This window comes from Pseudonaja textilis, chromosome 1 (genome assembly GCF_049901715.1).
Source record: "Pseudonaja textilis isolate UNSWEBS1 chromosome 1, rPseTex1.2, whole genome shotgun sequence".
NCBI classification, from domain to species: Eukaryota; Metazoa; Chordata; class Lepidosauria; order Squamata; family Elapidae; genus Pseudonaja; species Pseudonaja textilis.
The window spans coordinates 189,919,387-189,937,074 of record NC_141990.1 but is presented as its reverse complement, the minus strand read 5'-3'; the positions used below and the strand labels follow the sequence as shown (position 1 = coordinate 189,937,074).

The window sequence follows — 17,688 nt, the reverse complement described above, 5'->3', positions numbered from 1 at the left end:
TATCATTGTGTGATTCCCTTTCCTGTGGCTCACCAACTGTCCATGGCAAGAATTCCACAACACAGATTGAAACACATGCAGGTCAGTGGTGGAATTCAATTTTTTTTTACTACTGGTTCTGTGGGCGTGGCTTGGTGGGCGTGGCAGGGGAAGGATACTGTAAAATCTCCAGTCAGAGGTGGGATTTGCAGGTTCTCTGAACTACTCCAAATTTCCACTACCGGTTCTCCAGAACTGGTCAGAACCTGCTGAATACCACCTCTGATACAGGTAGTCCTTGACTTACAACAATTCATTTAATAACTGTTCGAAGTTACAACAACACTGAAAAAAGTGACTTATGACCATTTTTTTATATTTTCAACCATGGCAGCATCCCCCATTCTCACGTGATTACATTCGGATGCTTCCAAACTGTCTCACACTTATGACAATTGCAGTGTCCAGGGGTCATATGATTTCCTTTTGCAACCTTCTGACAAGCAAAGTCAATGGGGAAGCCAGATTCACTTAATGACCGTGTTATTAACTTATCAACTGCGGTGATTCACTTAACAACTGCAGCAAGAAAGGTTGTAAAATGGGGCAAAACTCACTTAACAAATGCCTCACTTAGCAACATAAATTTTGGGCTTAATTGTGGTCGTAAGCCGAGGACTACCTGTACTGCAGATGTCACTTCAACACAGGGAGGATGAAGATTCAATAACCCATTGAAAGAACAATGGCCATAGCTCCACTTTTTCTTTCCAAGCATTTAAATATAAACATCTAAAGATAAATTGTTGAGTAGGACTTCAAGTATGAAAATAATGTGCATGTGTGTAACCATATATGTATTTGTAATATTAATATGGCTGCCCATCCTAAGGAAACAATTCTGACTGGCTCACAACAATGCTAAAAAACAGCAAACAGTAGAAACAAAAACCTGGTGTCTCTCAACCATTTTTTTCTCAGATGTGTGCGACAAACCCATCCCAGGCTCCCACCTCACCCTATCCCATTGTTAGTTGAAATTTAAAATTTTGAAATTCTGGAAGTTTCAAGCCAGCGCATCTGTAGGATAACAGATTGTAATAAGTCATGGGGGGGATCTTTATTTGCTTTTCTGTCAACCACCATCCTCATATGAGTTAAAAGAAACTGTGGACAGCATTCTTAAATTAAATTAAATTCATAATTTAAATTCATAATGGTAGAAAAGTTAGCATGTTACAGAGAATTCAACTCTGCAATTATTTATCTGGACTGTACAGATATGTCACTGCTTAGTTTCTCTTATCCTACACTATCTTATTATATGGGATTTATTTTATGCAGCTGTTAATTAATTTTAAGGGTTTTAAAAACAAAAGTGATAAGTATGGAAAAAGTGCTCCTGTGTTAATTATATTTAGGCCAGATTGAGATTGTTGAATTTGAAAGGAGCGAGGGATGGTTGTAGTTTTGTGATGTGTATTTTCCACAGATTTACATGGAACTTACCCTCTTATAAGAGTATGTAAAATTGCTTGTAAGAGCTTGCAGAGAACAGAAATCTTTGGTTTGATGTGATGAAAAAGAAATAGTTCTATTATTCCCTTGATTCTGGCATCATAAATGAAAGAAACAAATATTGCAGAAGACTGTTGTCATCTCAGTGAGGAACAAAAGCACGTAGTTATCAGAAAGGCTTATGTGTATTTTTCATGCAGTATCTTTCTATTTATTTAATTCAGTTTAGGCACTGCCCGACTCCAGCTAGCTCTGGGCACCTGTATTAGAAAAATCTTATTTTGCTGAAAAAGCAACAACCTTCCTTTATTCTTAGAACATAGAATAATAGGGTGGGAAGGCACCTTGGAGGTCTTCTAGTCCAACCTCTTTCTCAAGCAAGAGATCCTATATCATTCCAGGCAAATGGCTATCCAGTCTCTTCTTGAAAACCTCCAAGGATAGAGCATCTTCTTTGTATCCAGAGGTGGTATTCAGCTGGTTCAGACCTGTTCTAGCATACCGGAAATTTTGAGTAGTTTGGAGAACCGGCAAATACCACTTCTGGCTGGCCCTGCCCACCCGTCCCCACCTCTCCTATATTCCCTTGTTTTTTAGCTCAGCTGATTCGTGTGGCAGAACAGATTGCTGCACCTCAGCTGAGCTAAAAAACAGCTCAGCTCACACAGAGATCAGTCTTTGAGCCCTGCGCACACACATGAAGCGCGTAAAGCGCGGCCTCATAAAACCAGTAGAAAAAAAATGTGGAAACCCACCACTGCCTGGCTGTCTCTGATATAAACACAATGCTGAGAATCTAAGCAGAGCCTCTGCTGAATAAGGGTTGCATAGCAACTCTGAGTTTTGTATTAAGGGGCCTGAGAAAGAGATGAGTGTAGTACAAGTGTTAGACAAATGCATTTTTCTTTCTGCTTCACCAGGTGCTAAGATCTCAGAACTGTAGGTCTACAGTTCATTTATTCACACTTTCTGCTCAGAATTCTGAATCAGGATTCTATTAGCAAGCTGTAGAATACAAACCTAGCAAATTTAGAGGTAGCTTTCCACACACCCCTTGGAGTAGCAATTGGTCCTATCATGTATAGCTATTTATTTTTTTCCAGGAATACATCAAGAATGAAAGAAAAAGGTTAATTTATGATGATGAATTGCATGATAAGGTTATAATTTTTGATAGTACTGTATAGAGAAGCTGTGGAAACTGGATGCAGGATCTTGGATTTGATGTATTACTTCAAAGATGTAGTGCCCGAAAGACAATGTAATCCTATTTTTCTTCTTGTTCAAAAGAAAAATTTAGCTACTTTATTTCAGAGCCTTTCAGACAAATCAAATGTAATCAAAGCTAAAAGAAAAAAGAAAAAAAAATCCAAAGCTGGTTATTTGACAACTAACAACACAACTGTGCCTCAGATTTTCTAGGTAATCTCCAAAAATGTTAATCCAATAATCTCCAAAAGAGATTCTCCATATGCACAGCTGTAGCAAATATATCTACATATAGTGGTTGGAATTAGCATTAACAAAAACATTTATAGAATGGATTAAGGGAAAAGATTCTTAAATTATTTCAAAATTGGAACAAGAGAGACGGATTGATATAAGAAAAAGTGGGGGAAAACTGGTTCTCTCCCTTCAAAAGGTCAGGTTAATCCACTATCAAAATATTGTATATCTGATTAAAATTTGCACATAACTGCTCAGCAAGGCTCTTGCATGGGGATGGCCTCCAACATGGATTCTAGTGTACATTTAGGTCAATTTTGATACCTTCCCCATATCTATCAATATCTCTATAAGGAATTCCCTAACTAGGTTCCTTCAGAGGGTTAGCAATTGTGAACATTGTTGGCATAATTTGCTCCCTTACACTGCAGCTACATGGCAGAGTAAGAGGAGTGAGCTACACCTGTGGGGAGGCTCAGAGGTATAACAGTTGTAAGGATTGTAATTTCTTCTAAAGTTCCTGAATTTTGCTGTGTTTGGTTTCTCTGTATTTGCATTTCCATTACTTTTTTTTTAATGTATGGAAGAAAACGGATGTTTGACTGATCAGATCAAACACTTCTATGAAAGCTGCACTTTTAAAATGTCCATGCTTGTCTCTCAGTCTGTATATGCTTGTGAGATTAATATTAAAGATTTCAAATGAGATGGAAAATGGCAATTGCTCTGATAACAAAGCTGGCTTGTTCAGGTTTAAGAAGATTACATTCCAACAGTCCTTCTGCTATTTTTTGAGAGGATAGCATTCAAAGTTGAGGTTGGAACAATGAAAAATGATTTTTTAAAATATATATTTGTTAAGAAGAAAATAAACATGAGAAAAATTAACTGCAATTATTTGTTTGGCTGTTGCTTGAAATCAGTTCAAAAAATAATAATCTGCTCCTTTGATTGCAGCCTGTTTGGTATCTCTATAACTAGCCTAGTGCCTTACTTTCAGTTTTACACCCCCAAATTACAGTATTTCAGCTTTTCAATATCAAATCAACCACAACTTTTAATCCCCAGAAAAAAAAAGACTTGTCTATATACCGCCTCCCAATACTTTATTAAAATACAGTTGAAGTAATACTGAATATTTGCATAATTGAATAAAAAACAAAATCATTACCCTTTCATACTCCATTTTATCTGTATAATGAGTTCCTCCCCTACCAAAGGTCTTCTCTCTTGTCTGAGATCATTTTAGGAGGCCATCGTAAGAACTCTGGACTAGAGGCAAAAGTTAGTCTGTGTATTAGCTTGTACTGTGGGAGTTTCATAACGATGCTTTATTTATTGAATGTTGGAAGCACTAAAATAACCAGGAACTATAGGGATGATTATGATGTCTTGATACTGAATTTTTAAAGAGTGTGTACCTCAGAGTCTCCAATGCTTATGTAAGTTACTAGTTAAAAAATGATATTTTTGTTGTTGTAGGTGCACATGCTTGGTGGATGTGTAAAAAAAGTCATATCATCAAATATAATAATACAGAAGTCTAAAAATTAATATCCAATTGAAAGCAGAGGATTTTCTTTGGGGATTGATGGATGAGCAGCTAGGAAAAACAATTGTTTTTATACACAGTATGATAAATGCAGCAAGGTTGTTATATGCACAGGCAGAACAATTCAACTTTACCCACAATGGGGAAATGGATAATAAATGATACTAAAAGTAGTAAAGATGATGGAACTTGTTGAGTCGGCCAAATTGCTTTAATTAGGGATAGAATTTATCTAATTTTAATGATGATTGGAAAATCTTACTGATATTTGTAAGAAAGAAAAAAATGAAGTTATGACATATAATACAACAGATGTAAAACTAGTAAATAATAAAGAAAATGTAAACAATGCTGTCACAGAGTAACATTTATTTTCATGACTGCTATAAAGGAAAATTGGAAGCCACTTCTTAATTATCCCTTTTTTCCTTTTATTGATTTCTGCACTTGTGTCTTTGCTCTTCTCTTCTTTCTCTTTTTTCATTCTAAATATTAGAATTCCTCAATAAGTCAACTTACCAATGTTATTTCACAACATGAATTTTCCACTACTATTTACTTCCAACTGCCTTGCAGGCAAGATAATTTATTAAACAAAATCCTAGATATCAGTACCCAAAGGAGTTAAAAAGCTCTTCACACTGAACAGATCAGCATACCATGTAAAAACAATGTAGTTAGCTGAATACTGATTCTTTATACTTTACTACATACATATTTTATTACCATGTTTTCTTTTACCTATTTTACCCTGAAATCAGATCCTATATTCTATTTTCATTTTTATATGATCATTAAGACTAATCAATTAACAAACTACTATTAGAATGTTCTTGTCAGTTTTTATTCTGTATTTAAAATTCCAATGACTTCCATTTTAAAAAGGGGAAATATTTTATTAGAAAGTAAGCAGTTTTTCATTATAAAAGAAAGACTATCCTTTTCTTATTTACAGTTTCTCTATCACATGTCTCCTATTTCTATAAGCTACTTTAATCTTCTATATTCTATTCTATTTCTATTTTGAGTTTTATTTTTATCTGCCTAACTTCAATCTATAGTTTTTGAATATTCTTACTTTCTTTCACCATACAATTCCTATAAACCACTTTATTCTAGCTTCACCTCTAGGTTAACTCTACCAATCCTGATCCCAGCTCCAGATGCAATCAACTTGCTGTCTTGCTGTCTCTAACTCTGGGCTGATTTCTGCAGTCAGTTCCCTCCGGTGGACTTGGCCATAATAGTGCTCGACCTGCTGGGGGTGGCTTGATATCCCCATCAGAGCCACATATTGCTCTTTCCACTTCTGTCTCTAAGTGTGATTTACAACAACACTAACAGATCAAAGAAAGGGTTAAATTAGGTCATCATGAAAAAGAAAACCCTAAGAGCCAATACCAAAGAGCTATTATCCTGAGCCAGAGCCAGAAATCACCTGGCTTCCTTAAAATAACCCCCACTGCAGTTGCCCAAATTTTTCAGGTTTTCCTTTATACCTCTTCTTTGCCATGCTGCTTTGCTCCTTTCCAGCCTTCTGGCTGCTAAGTTTTATTTATTTATATTTCACATTTCTTGATCGCACACCTCTCTCAAGGATAACTGACTTATGCTGGTAAAAGCACTAGTTGACTGTGACTCTAGCACAATCAGCCCACTCTTGTAAATCCCTCTTAAGTCTCTTCTACTAAGCCTCCTAGGTCTCATCTCTGCTTAAATTTACTTACTTATGTACTTAGAGGAGATTATTGCCACTCCAGTCCATGAAGGTTCTGAGTAGCATACATTTCCTTTTTTCCATAAAAAGATTAAAACAGCAATACAATATCACAGAACAACAATTGTCAATAACAAAGTCCCATGGCTACCAAGACCATAAACTTCCCACATAGTGCAGGGTAGGGCTTCCAGCTTAACCCAACTCTTCTCTCAAGATTTTCTTAAAAACCTAACTTTTTATTTGTTATTTGGTATTCCTAAGATGGAGAATATTAATTGCTTTTCATTTTCTGTTTTGGTCTCTTCTCTAAGGACACTGCTGATCCCTACTAGATTTTTTGCTCCCCTGTAACCTCCAGAAAACCTACCTCATGTGGTACCACTTTCCTGGGCCATTGCCTTTTCTTAAATTGGACAAATAACTAGATAATAAAGATTTATTTTTAAAATGATCTATCTGCTGTAAAGTTGTACTTGTCATTAAATACATTGTCGTGCTTTTTAATATAAGGGGCTTTAAACGAGCTATAATATGTCAATATATCAGAAAAAAATCAGATAAAATATAATATCGGGGAATAGAACAAAAAGTCCAATGTCCTATTCATTATGAAAAAATAGCATGCTTTAAATGACATGATTCTACCAAAAAAAGGCATTTGATTTTGTTTGAAACACAGTGAGTGACATTAAGCTCTGAAAAAATTGTGAGAACAATGAGAAAATGAAAATAAATCAAGTTCTAGGATATTATTTGAAGGGATTAAAGATCAAGATTGTTAAAAGTAAAACAAATGAATATTATGCTGATTTATTTCATCAAGATTAACATAGGTTGTTATGTTTGGTAATCTTTCATGGACTTTGCTGATCAAGACCAAATTATGAGGCGTTAAGGATTTGTTTATAAATAAGAAATGGAATATGGAAAGAAGAGGTCGCTCGTTGTATTTTAAAAGGTGATAATTTACTAAAATTGTTTCCACTTTTGTGATGAAGGGGGAGTCATATCTACAATTCTTTACTGTACATTTATTTTTTCTTTGCTATTTTGTCTTCTTTTTTCTACATTTTCTGTTTTCTCTTTATTATTTTAATTTGTATCGGTTTTTGTCTTACCATTGTATTTTTTCTTAAATTTTTTATTAAAAAATGAAATACGGTCAGCCACAAAAGTTATCTTCCTTCCTCTCCTCTCTCCCTCTCTCACTTTAGTGTTTAGAACTTTATTGAATTTTGCTTGACACCACAGATGACAGTAAAAGTGATTAATTGCTGCTCATAATTGGAGTTTCATTCGAGTGGTTATTGCTGTCAGTATCAATTAATAGCTCCACGAGAACCTAATTCATTTTAAAATCTTAAAGAATGATGGCTTGTGGGAATTATGCTAAACTAGCATTTTCAATTAGGTTTGTGAATTTTATAGTTTACTGAATAATATTTTACAATGTTATAATAGTTACAAATGACGACTGATTATTACATTGTAATCAGACTAATCACATATGCATGCACCTTTCCTAAAATGCCATTATTATAGATATTAAGATTCAAACATTCTATGTAATTATTGCTTTTAAAGTCATTTTTAAAAGATATGCAGGAGATACTTATGACTGTTTCAGCTATCTAATTTTGCTTTGTTAATTAAGAACTGAATACTGTTTTCAAGTCATGAAACTGAACTTGCCTGAAACTGTTCAAAATTGTAATAAGGAACCTGTAAATTTTCTAAATAACAAGTATTAAGTGTCATTTTAATCTTTGAATAACCACAAAGTTCAGAGTAATAATTGATACTACTCCATTTTTCTATATATCTATGTTTTAACTCCTAATCAAGGAAATAATTATTTCTCTTCTTTGGAAAAAAAAACAATTATGTGATATATGGAGATCTAGCTGCTGAGTTTCAGACTGATTGGTCTAAGGAAACTAAAATTTGGGTGAGAATGGAATTTTATTATCTCCTTTACTGATTCTTGGGCAACTTTTATAAAAACGGCTTTATTGTAGACATGCATCTTGTCTTCACCCCACTCATTAAAAAAATGCAGGGGAGGGAACTGTAATCTTTATCAGATTAAAAATAAGATATTTTCAAGATTTTGGAGGTAAAACTCTTTCAGATCTGTTTATTAAATCAGGAAATACATATAGCTTTTCATTTTGGAGCAGAATTAAAAATGAGGATCAGAACTACTTTGATCATTTTCACAGCACGTAGACAAAAAGACAGGCATCTGCAAATCTTTTTTCAGATGTTGATTAATATGCCTAGGTGCAAATGACTATAAATTGTTATACAAATTATAAATGCAGATTGGAATGCATTAGAAATATTTATTACTGCATAATTCAAGTACTAATACCGTACCTTTCATCCTAGTGTTGAAAACTGCATGACCAGGTAAGCTTTCCAAGTGCCGAACCTTCTTGTGTGGGAACAAGTTTCTCAAGGCACTCTGAGATAAGGTTTGCTCTACAATCAGTGGTGGGATTCAATTTTTTTTACTACCAGTTCTGTGGGTGTGGCCTGGCTTGGTGGGTGTGGCAGCGGAAGGATACTGTAAAATCCCCATTTCCTCCCCACCCCACTAACCTGCTTTCCAGCTCCATTCTCCTGTGCAGGGCAACAAAAGAAGACCCAGCTGATCAGCTGGAACTTTGGAGGCAGTGAATAGATGGGGTCAGGGCCAGTCAGAGGTGGTATTTGCCAGTTCTCCGAATTACTCAAGATTTCCGCTACCGGTTCTCCACAGCTGGTCAGAACCTGCTGAATACCACCTCTGTCTAAAATCTAGCACTAATTTAGAAGTTCAGTGCTGCATGATACCTTTGGAGTGAGGAAGAAATACAGTTTTACACACTCTTGAGTTCATCCTACTCCGTTACCACTAATCAACTGAGTGATGGGAAGAGATAAGAAACAATCTGCAGGTGAATCTAGGAGAGTTATACATAGATGCTCGGTTTTGTTTTGTTTTCCCATCCTCCCCCATAACTGAGACAAACTGCCTAATAAATCATCCTGAGTAACGTTAGCATTTCAAGACTTGAAATGTGTGTCCCATGAAATCCCTGGAAACAAAAAAGAATATCTAACACATAGGACTTCTTTTTTTATGTCTGCAGAATATTCTAAGATAAATAAAGGTTTTATATATATATATATAACATCTACATCTACATCTCTCTCTCTCTCTCTCTCTATCTATCTATCTATCTATCTATCTATCTATATATATATATATATTCTTAAGTTTTCGCAGGTACTTACATGTATGGCATTCAGCTTTGTTCAGGTATTTTCCCACGTCATTGTAGTTGTGCTTTTAAAGTTGTAGCAACGTTTCGGCAGAATCTCATCTGCCATCATCAGGCTTCTGTATAGTGTTCATCAGATACTGGATACTGGATTACTGGATAGATCAGGATCGAAGAGCAACACTGATTCTGGTTGGAATAAAACTCTGATTTGTTTCTATTTTCTATCTTTAAGATCATCTTGTTGGTGAACCTCTATGTTTCTATTAGAAGAGACTTCTCTATTTTTTCCACTTGGCATTTTTGGCTCTACCTTGACTTTAATCCCATTTATTCACTGTAGCTCTAGTCTCTTTCAAGTTTAGCCCTACTATTACTAGTAAGCAGTCAAGAAACTATATAAATGCAATCCTCAGCAAGATTCATTCTTGTGACCAAATTAAATTGACTTTTTAAAATCATATGAGCAGAAGCTACTGGCTTAATTACTGTATATAGGAGGAATATTTAAATGATATAATTGTAATGTAATATAGTCCATAAGGTTCCTTTTCTCCTATAAGAAGGAACTACTAATTTAAAAATCAACTGTTTATTTAAAATTATTCTGTGGTTTATATCCACTTGCTAGAATTGGATTGTCAATGTTTGGTTAATTCAATAAATATTTATTTATCTGAACAACAGCCCTATTTCAGCAGCTGTTACTCTAAAGTTTTCCTTTCTCATTATATGTTTTCTCAATTTTTATTAGGAACAGTTAAGGAAAATAGCTTTGGGAGTCAAAGAGCAGATTACACGGAGACAATAATGTCTCTAATCAAATTCTATCGACAGTTTGCTAAGAGACTCAGAGAATTGTAAAGAAAATCTATATAATTTTGATTTTTTTTCTCTCTCTCTTTCCAGTCAGTTTTTAAAACAAGCACTGAGATGATAATTTGTAATCCTTCAGGATTAAGGTACATTCTGGTACTTAGTAATATCAACTAGAGTAAGCTGTTTTAAGGATGAAATAAGTGGTCTTATCCTTGCTGAACAGCACTCTTTGCTGAATTCTCCAAAAAATTATATTTGGGAGAGGGAGCGAGGGAGGGAACGACCATAAGGGTGTATAAGGCAAAGGAATCACTTCTATCAAGTGTACAATTTTTTTTTCTGGGGGGTGGGGGATGAACTCTATTGGTTGCAACCTATTGCTTTGACATTCTGCCCTTCTAGCAACTCTTGGATCATGATCCATAAGAATAAATATGTGCATTCTTCTTATATTCCCACATTTCTTTCTTGGCAATTTCCTGATGTGACAAATCACATTTAAAACTCCTCTTGTTGTGGAAGTTTGATGCAAGGCAGGGCCAGAAAAATCGTTGCTGATGCACATCTGCTAATTTTGCACATATTTCATTTTTTAATATGTCATGTGAACAGCTGGGCAGAGTATGTGAAGGAAGAGGCTTACTGGATTTTCTGTTTTAATGAATGAAAATGAAGAGTTTTATGCTACTGGTGGGGACAGCATAGTCCACTTCAACATTCAACTGCATCTGCCGATCCCATTTGTTACCAGGTGCAGTTTTTAATGACTAGTCCCCTGCAACCACTGGCCTCAGAAGTATCGCAGCTGCTTCCTGGGTTTTTAGATTTTAGATAATGCAATTTTCTTATCATTCAGTGGGTCAATTTGAAGGAAGAAAAATGTCATCTGTGTTTCTGAGGAAGGAGAAAATCTGCTAAAACTAAGGAAGTGCAGTGCAGGTTTTCTGCTGGAATTCATTTGAATCATTTATAGCGGTTGTGATTTATTTATTTATTTATTTTTAAGAAAAAGAATATCCATGTGTGTCCTCAGAATTTCAAGAATAATAGACTTTGGTGGCATTTGAATCCTTAGGTATAAAGGGCAAGAAACCATATACTTTATTGTTGAGGTAATTCCCCGTTAGGAGAATGAGCGCATACAGGGAGACGTAGTGAGAGTAGAGTTGAATAACACACACACAGCACACAGATACACTGTACAGTAAATGTAGGTTTTTACTTCCAATAAATGTTTAAGCACAATCCAAGATAAGCAGTCCAAGTCATTCACAGGTAAAGCAGTCAGTATTCAGTTCAGGGGTAATCCAAATATCAAAGTCCAGTATCAAAAACAGTTCAGTAACAGACTTACATCAGTGATCAGTAACAGTCATTAGGAGGAATGGCAACTCTCTCCAACAGAAGAAACAGAGACTCACTCATTCACTGAGAATGTCTTCTGACATGGCCATTTGCGGAACCACACGTAGTTACAATTTTAGCATCCTCTTAAAGATACAGTATTAAAATGTCTATCCTAGTTTATATATTTCCAACCCAAATAACTGTTAGGTGACTTACATTCCTAACATTTATAATTTATGCAAAGCCAGTCAGTGTCTCTTATAACTAGGAGATGGGCAATATTATCCAAACTGGATCAATCAGTCTGAGTTTTCCCAGAAAATCCATTTCCAAAAGTTTTGGTGTTTCCCATATATAAAGAGGCAAATTTATTCAATGAGTATGGATAGCAGAATATTAAGAGTACAACCCAATTGCTAAAAATAAATGATAAAAGTTATTTAAGAGTACCAAAGGTGCTTTTTTTTATTTTCAAGAGGCAATTGGACTTTCTGGTTTTTCTTTGAAGATGTTTCGCTTCTCATCCAAGAAGCTTCTTCAACTCTGACTAGATGGTGGGGAAGGATTGGAGAGGATTTATATTCCTTGCAGATAGCTGGATATTTGCATTCTTTTAGCGGGTCATTAAGGTCATCTTATCTATGTCATCAGGGTCATCTGAGTGGTGCAGATTGGTGTGGACCCTTCTTGGAACTGTTGAAAGGAGTGTGTTGTAGATTGGAGTTCCTCTGTTGAGAGAGGACTATTCAATTTTGGCATAGATGGCCTCTTTAACCCCTCTTTCAAACCAGCGTTCCTCTCTGTCCAAAATATGGACTTTGTTGTCTTCAAAAGAGTGGCCTGTGTCTTTTAAATGAAGATGGACTGCTGAATCTAGTCCTGAAGTGTTTGTTCTCCTAAGTTGTGCCATGTGTTTATGAAGTGGTTGCTTCATTTCCCCAAAGTACAGATCTGCACATGGCTCACTGCACTGTTCTACATATACCATGTTGCTCAGTTTCTGTCTGGGTGATTTATCCTTGGATTAAACTGCCAGAATTCTACCTATAGAGAATTATATTATTAAGGGAATACATAGATTCCTCCATAGCACAGGGACATAATCTAGCTCTCTCTTAGGTATGGAAGCTAACTAGATGACTTTGAAAAAGTGATTCCCTCTCAATCCAAATCAATGTCAGGCTCCTTCACTTTTTATCTCATTTTCCCAATATAGTTTGGATCAATTCTGACATCATGATTTCCTGTTTGGAAAGAAAATGACCATCCTGAACTTAGTTTGGAAAAGGTTACCACAGAATCCACATGGTTTTACTGTGGAAGGATGACTCAGAATGGAGTAGACCAGCGGTCGCCAACTGGTGGGCCATGGCCTGCCAGTGGGCCGCAAGAAAATTTTGGTGGGCCACAGAGAAATCTCACACCCAGAGCACCCCCACCAAAGCAATTAATCCAGGCTGCACAGAAACACAAGGCTGCCCAACCCACATGGCCCATGGGAACCCTCCCCCCCCACTCACTCCTTACCTGGCAAACTTGCCTGCCAAATTGTTATTTTTCCTTTTTCCGACCATCATCTGTTCTGCTGTGCTGGGAGATTTAGATTAGCTAGGAAGCAGGAAATGGTTGGATTTCTTGCTTTCTAGCTAGTCTTTAGACCTTTGGCTCTGCTTTTAAGCACAGCCGAACCTCTCTTAGGACTGAAGGTTCTATTGTTCAGTGCAGACTCATGGCAAGCAAATTTTAGAGACTGAGCTAGCCAATGGTGGAGACTGGAGAGACTGAGCTAGCCAATAGATAGATCGCTGAATGATTCTGTGAGCAACTCAATCTGCCTGCCTGCTTTGCCTGATTTTGGGTAAAAGTTGCTTTTTTATATAAAAATAATCAATATTTATATAAATATTTATAATATTTACATACCAGCCATGCCCAGCCAGTCACATGACCACCAAGCCACACCCACAAATTAGATCATGCCCATAGAGCCGGTTAGTGGTCCCTGGGATTTAAAATTATGAGTTTAGTGGTCCCTGAGGTCCAAAAGGTTGGTGACCCCTGAAATAGACTACTGATAAGCAAGCAATTTTTGAACCTCCAGGACTTGTGTCCCATCTTAGTGATGAATTGCAGCAATACATTGGACAAAACACAGAGAACGCCAATTCTTGTCATTCAAGGCAAGCAACGTAGGAAATATCTACAGGATCCTCCAAAATAAACACTAAAGGTTTCTTTAAAAGCGAAGAAATCCTATTTGGCTTCTGAGGAAAAAAAACAAAAAACCTCATCATCGTTTTCCTACCCATTGGAAATGCTCTCTTGCGATAAATGTTTGCGGCATTCTTTGGCCACCATTCCTGACATCATTTTTTTTCCTTCATAGACAATATTATAAACATCCCATTTCTGAAGGAATTAAACGTTTTGTAGACTTGAAATGGGAAAAAATGATGTGCCAACCTTTGGAAATAGTGTTATTATTCCATATCAAACTATAAGAAGCCAGTGATCCTTAATCGATCTTGTTCCTGGATGTAGCTATTTCGTCTTGTTGTGGTAATTATCTTTTACTCTCTTTCTTGTTGTTTCTACCTGTTTGACATCTGGAGTTCAGCAATCAGGTATTATGAAAATAAAAACGGGATACTTCAAAATCTGGTGGGAAGGCCCCTAATTTTGGTAGTGGATCATTGTATCAATTAAGCAATGGGGTGACCATCTAGTCCTGAATTCTGCGACATCCTGCTAATCTCCAAAGCTGAAAATATTTATTACTGAATAAGTTTCTAGTTGGAAAATATGATTTCCCCCCCTCAAGCTCATTATATTTTCAAGAATATTATATCGTAGTGTTTGAAATATTTCAGAATGGTGCAGCAAAGATGCCTTACGGGTTTCTGCCAGGTATTGATAAGTTTCTTTGCAGCAACACCAGAAATGTTATTCCTTCTGTATTATTGTTGCTGTGGAAACTTTTTTTAAAAAAAAACTTTTCATGGCAGAAGTAACTTCCTGCCCACCTTATTTTCTCATGCATTTTTTATGTCATATGATCCAAATGTCTGGAGTTTCTCAACTTGATTGGAAAACCAAGCAGGCTGACAGGAGCACACCAGCTTATTGTCCTTCCATTCAAAATTAATTATTGCACTGCGGGAAGGACTCCTTTTTGGAGTGGTAATTGCTGTCAAGCTCCAGCGTTAGAATCGACAGAAATGGAAAAAATTCAGTGTAAACTGGAAAAAAAACACCATCGCTTCAAAAAAAAACAACCCCTAACTAACCTTTAATAAGTCACTGCTGATCAAAAATATTTTGGTTATTGGATTTCATTTTGAAGTTGAGAGAGAAAGCTGCTCCTATTCGTTGTTCCAAATTTTAGCTTCTTATCCAGGCAAGGTGCTGCTTTTATTATTCATGCGAACCAATACATTGCGTGAAATAAAATTCTTATGGCCAACCTATCACAGTTTCATAAATCTGTCTGAGTGGTAAGAATCCACAACCAGCACCACTAGTTGACAATCTGATGGGGAGTTACTATGGAAGATGTAACTCCAAAAGCATTAACTCTTTGCATTTTTGACTGCTTGAGGCAAGGATGTCAAATTCACACCATCGTGGCGCTGTCATGTGACATATTGGGACTTTTTCCTCCTTCGCTAAACTGGGCGTGGCCAGCACATGACGCATCGGGCCTGTGGGCTTGCAGCTTGACAATCCTGGCTTAAAGCATTTGGAGTGTTTATTTCTCTCTTAGTCTCTCAGCTATACTTTCCTCTGATTAGATTCCTACTCTTCTACCTGCTTCCTCAGTAATCCTTTCCTTTTCCCATCATGAGAACAGCAGGTTCTAAGAGATACAGATTTTCTATTGAAGAACGTAACTTCTATAATAAAATTCACTTGTTTTTTTCCCCCATCTTATACTAATTGTGGATATCTGTAGTGAGAGTGGTTCTCTAGTTGCATGTACTTTTGCTTAAACATGGACCACAGAGAATGAACTGAAATATTTCAATCTTATAGCTCTTTCCTTTACCTCTTGGGAATTACAATTTCAATAACTAGGTTTGGAGAAGGCTGCAAAATGGTTATCAACTTGTACAAAGCATTGTGTCTTGTATGAATATTGAGCAAATGTAGGTGCTAATCCACAAATAATAGACAAGTCCATTCATAAAACTGCTAGGTGATTTGGGCAGACTTAACGTCCATTAACTACATCATTTTTTAAAAAAGTTATTATAATAAAGGAATGCATGTTATTTTTATGCTGCCAGTTCCATAAATGTCAAACGGTTGGTTTATTTATTTCATTCCAATTCTAAAAATGGCATGTATTTTAAAGTTAGGAGCTCTTTCAACTAGGAGATAATTGTCCTACATTCTTTGAAGTATCCTCTCTGGCATTCTAACATAGATCAGTCGGATGATGATTAATTATCCGGTTCTTTGCTGTTAAATCTATTGAGGAGTAAAATAACATTTCTTTTTCTTAGCCTGGAAGAATGCGTGCATTTTGAATGCATGCTGTGTGTCAGTAGCAGGGTCTTAGAAGAGGACGATGAGGGATGTTTCAGAAGCACATTCTGGAATCAGGCTCCATCTTATTCTCACTCAGCCAATGTAGATGATGTTAGCTTTCCTGACCTAGTACCCTCTAATTATGTGAGGACTGAAATTCTCAGAATTTTGTCAAGATGGTTTTTAAGATGAAGTTGGAAATCGCAGTTTGATTGTAGACAGCAGTTTGTAGATTGCAGAGCTTTTCAGTTATACTACTTTAAATGGCTAATAAGAGTTACACACATCTTAAGTGTCCCTTCCCATGGGTGGGTGGGTGGGTGGGTGGGTGGATGGATGGATGGATGGATAGATAGCTAGATAGATAGATAGATAGATAGATAGATAGATAGATAGATAGATAGATAGATAGAGTAAAGCTTTCAGCATACATATACACAGGTTGTTCTGACCAAGGCTTCCGAGACCGTAATTATGTATACACTTATTTTAAAAACAAGTCTAGGTTTATTGAAACACTGGGAATTATTTTCATTCCCAGCTGGTAATGAATCTCAAACAGTCCCTCAAGATAAGCCCCCACCTTTCTTTCCTGTGAAGCGCTGCCAATAACAGAAGTGTCAAATAAACTAGAACAAAAACCAACCAAAGTACAAAGAGCTTCAAGAATGAATCTGAACCGAACAAATGACTTTGCTTCCTGCAAAGATTTCATCATCTTTGCCTGTCTTTTATACCTTATGGGAGGGCCAATCACCTCCCAGCTTTACACCCAAGTCGCCCCCTTTGTTTCAGCTGCTCTGGCCTTCTAGCAGCTCTGCGCACATGCGCACTGGGAACAGGCTCCCCTGGGTCCACTGTCTCGCTACTGCCAGACTCCAAAGGCTCCGGAGGCAACACCCCACAACCAGATGGTCCTGTTCCCATCTCTGCATCGGACGCAGGACCCTCATCCGAGTCCTCTCCAGACTCCTGGACTGATCCCCTGTCTTCCCCACTGTCTGATTCCACTCCCGCCTATACAGGCTGCCGGCGAACCACAACACACATATAAACACATACTCATTATGCTATTTCCTTTTCAACTAAACAGAATACGCAAAGCACAAAAGAACTCTAACTCTAATTAGTAAAACTCAAAGAAAGCAATACAGTGAGGAGAAATCTACAGTATTCCAGAGCAGAGCTTAAGAATCCACAGCAAGAAGCAGGAAGGGGAAGTGATGTTGTGAAGGTGGCCCTTCCTTCTTTCTGACTTCATAATAAAGTACCAAAGGGTAGAGCTTGCGTCAAAATATCCCGATGCCCATTTGGCATCACCTTGGTTCGAAAGGGATGCTGGAGAAAATGGAATGGGGTCAGCAGTGGAGAAAGAGGTCTTAATTAATATTAACAGAGGCTAAGGAAACTGAAGGTGAATGAAGCAGAGATGATGGAGGAGATGGCTGATGGGAAAAGTTGCTTAACTATCATTGGAGTCTATCACCAAATTTCAGTCGCTGATTACA

General features: G+C 36.7%; 1 protein-coding gene across 2 annotated transcripts in view; it reads left to right on the top strand.

Moving 5' to 3' along the window:
* The window catches only part of B3GALT1 (beta-1,3-galactosyltransferase 1), a 391,340-nt gene that overhangs the window by 177,147 nt on the left and 196,505 nt on the right, over positions 1–17,688 (top strand). The window lies entirely within an intron of this gene.